The sequence below is a fragment of the Trachemys scripta genome, chromosome 12 (genome assembly GCF_013100865.1).
Source record: "Trachemys scripta elegans isolate TJP31775 chromosome 12, CAS_Tse_1.0, whole genome shotgun sequence".
Lineage (NCBI taxonomy): Eukaryota > Metazoa > Chordata > Testudines > Emydidae > Trachemys > Trachemys scripta.
The window spans coordinates 29,642,062-29,645,623 of record NC_048309.1 but is presented as its reverse complement, the minus strand read 5'-3'; positions in this window follow the sequence as shown (position 1 = coordinate 29,645,623).

Below are 3,562 nucleotides of genomic sequence, written 5' to 3'. Positions count from 1 at the left end.
TGAGCAGGCGTGTTTAGAAACCCCCCCCCCCTCCCAGGGGACTCCTCTGATATTCGGCCTGGGCTGTACAAACCAGCAGCGTGGAGCAGGCTGGCCCTGTCCCCCAGCACCACCCTGGCACCATGGGGGGAGGGAGTCCAGTTAATGGCTGTGGGAGCATGCCCTTCTTCTGCCTTTCAGCACTTGCTGGTTCTGACTGGCAACGACAACCGCTGGAGGGGGGAGACCCTTTTCCTGCCTGTGTTTCCAGCCCTCCCCAAGCCCAGCTGTGCTGGAAGTGGTGTGAGAAAAGCTGACTTCAGCAGAGATGGATTCCAGCTGCTCCTCTACACTGGTCCTCGGGCCTTGGTGGGGTCCCCCCACCCCTCGCTGTGCATCAGCCTCCACTGCAGCCCTGTGCTCGCTGTAAACTCCGTTTCTGGCCCATTTTATCATCATGGCTCCTGGTGCATTTTGATTGACTTCCCTCCCCAGGGTCTCTAGAGAACATTGCAAGGGCGGGGGGGGGAGAGAGAGAGAGTGTGTGTATGTGTGTGTATGTACGTACACACGCGCAGAGTGGGGAGTTTTAATTCAGGCTGCAACTGGGAAATAATTTCTTCAACCCACCGCCCTGCCTTGTATTGGGGAGCCGTATGTGACAGCATTTTGCTTCAATATTTAAAAACACATTACAGGCCCCAGAGCTACCCCTAAGCCCTGTTGTATCCCTGAGCAGATATGGGATGTCCAGGGAGCCCTGACCCTGTCGCTAACAGCACCTGCTGAATCCATTACTCGGTTTCACAGACTCAGCTGGGATGCTCCTTGGGGGGCTGTTTTAGTTATTTGCTCATTACAAGTGTCTTACAAATGTCCCTTCCTTTTGGTTTGACCTGATCTGATGCGCTGCAGGCCCGGGCGGAGCACAAGGCAGGGTCAGTTTAAATCAGCATGAACTTTAGAGCTGAAGGAATTTTTAAAAATAATGAAATTAGCTAAATTGGAAGGGTAGCAGATGAGTTAAAAATACCAATTGGATTATGGGCTTGCAGGTCGTGCAATCTTGCCCACGAACAGAACTGCTGTTTGGCTGGGAATGGAGTCTCATGGGGGAGGGGAGGAAGAACAAACAAGCCACCCTGTTAATAAAGAGCCAGTGTTTATCAGCTTGGAGCCCTGGAAGGTATCAGCACTTTATTGTGAAGCCCTGGTGCCCAATGCCAGCAGATTTCTGAAGCTAAAAATAAATGCCCATTGCATTAGGTGCTAATGAAGTCCAATTACCAGCCTGCTGCTCTTTGCACTGCTTCGGGAGAGAATACAAACATCTTCCCTGTAGGGGATTATGACAGTGAGTGTGGAGAGCACCTGGGCTTGCAGAACAGCAGGGGGTAGGTGTGTGAGATGCCAGCCAAACTCCTGGGGAGGATTCCAGCCAGAAGACGCATCTACTCAAATGTGTAACAGCCGCTCAGCCAGGGATGAATCCACCCCTGGGGATGAGGAGAAACTCATGTATTTATCCCTTAAACAGAGGGGCCTTGCAAATGAAGCTGCTGCCCCTCCTGTGCGAGGCTGTGCTCTGCGCTCTGGCAGGGTGTATGCTAGTACCACAGCAAAGCCTTGTTCTTGGTCAGCAGCCGAGGCCTACGCCCTGTGCACCTCTGTTACGTGAGGGGAGCGCGGTGGCCCAGCTGGTTCTGCACAAGTCACCTTACTGTGCCTGGTGACTATGGGGGGGTCTGGTTGTGTCCTTCTGCTGGCAGAGCCAGAGAGGGTCTGGGCATGTCCTCACCTGAGAGGAGCAGGAGGCAGAGCAGGTAGCTTATTGTCCAATCTACCAGCGGACAACGAGCTGTGGGAGCCTGGTGGTTAGTGCAGCTCTTGCTAGTTCTTGCATGCGTTTGGCAGGTGCGGGAGTCTGTCCCGGGAGGGGGCTGGGGCAGTGTGGTCGATAACACCCACTGTAAATATTTCCGTTGGGGGGGGTTTTCACATTTTCATTGCCAACGAGGGTTTTTTTTAAAGAATCTACTTTTTGGAATGTAGTTTCTCGTTTTTACAAATGCCTTTTTAATGATTTGTGATACTCGTCATGTCTGTCCTGTCCTGTAAATAGCAACGCTGGGCATTTCTGCCATGGGTGGAGGTGATGGGCCATGTGTGACCCAGTGGCCCTGTGGCTGGGAGGGACAGCATTGGACATGTGCCCAGGGCCCTGTCTTGGCCACGTGATGGCCCACCCCATCGAGCGTGCAAAGAAGCTGGGCTTTGCTTCAGCAAAGTCAGTTGAAGGATGCAGGGAGGTAGCAGAGAGAGCAACCCTGAGCCATGGTGTGTGTAATACGCAGCCTTTAAACTTGATACTGTCATCTCCCTGCTTGGAATTTGAAAGAGCAGATTCTCAGCATGAGCTGAGCCTCGATTGGCTGCAGCCCTGGGTGCCGACCATTCCGAAAATAGCATACTTGAAATTAAAGATGAGCCAATTTGGCTGCTTTAACTCCCAGCCGCCCGTCTGGTTCAGTCAGCCATGTCCTGTTTCCCAGGGTCTCCTGCGGGGAAGGGTCTGTGTACAGGGAGGTGTTGATTTCGTGTCATTTCTATGCATCTCACCGGGTTAGGGTTTCTTACTGCTGGGGGTGGGAGAGGAAAGCTGCCCTTTGAGGACTGTTCCCCCTGCAGCCCTGCCACACGACCGGTAAGCTGTTCCCAAGCAGAGCTCTGTCCGTGTCACCCGCACCATCGCAGCCTTTCCCTGCTCTTCCTCACTGCAGCGGTGGGGTTTGAAAAGCCCGCCAAGCTCTTTCCAAAGGCCGGTCCTGCTGCAAAGCTCACGCATAGGGCAGGAGGCTGTTACCGACTGTTTTCTCAGCCCCCGGTGCTGTTTCCCTAGCAGCCTCCGGTGTCTGGGTCTGGGTTCCATGTGCTCGCCCCTTCCTTTTGCATGGTCCCACGCTCACATGAAGGGCAGTTTCACTGCCACTGATGACGGGGCTTCCCCACTCACTCTGTCCTCTGTCTGTACAATGTGTGTTGTGTGATAGAAAATAAAGGGCCTGTGAGCTCTGAAATGAAACCCCCAGAGGTACCTTCTGTGTCCATGTGTGTGGGGTGCCTGGCTGACCCGTGGGTCGGGGGAGTAGCTCCCTGACACCCTCTCAGTCCAAGGGAAAGGCAAAATCCTGCTCTTGGCTCCATCGTGCCCTGAGCAGCTCCTGGGGGCTAGCTCAGGGGTGTTTCCGTTGCTGAGCTGACAGACTGTTCCCAGGAGATAGAGGAGCTGGGGGAGGGCGTTTGGCCTCCAGCTGGTGCATGCCGGCTTCAGGAACCTCTCATGCCCTTTAGGTGACCTTGGAGTCCTGCTCCAGCTGTTGGAAGTTGGGTGTAAAGGGCCAGCAGAAGAGAGCGGGCTGGGGTACAGCCCCCTGCTGGTTGATTTAGGAGCAGCAGCAGCTGCCTGGCCAGACCTTGGAAGGAACACACCTTCTTCCCAGGAGGAGGCCCCACTTCACACTGAGCAGGGGAGCTGAGGGGCGCCTGGACTCCCATTCCTCTCCAAGCAATCCCAGAAGGAACT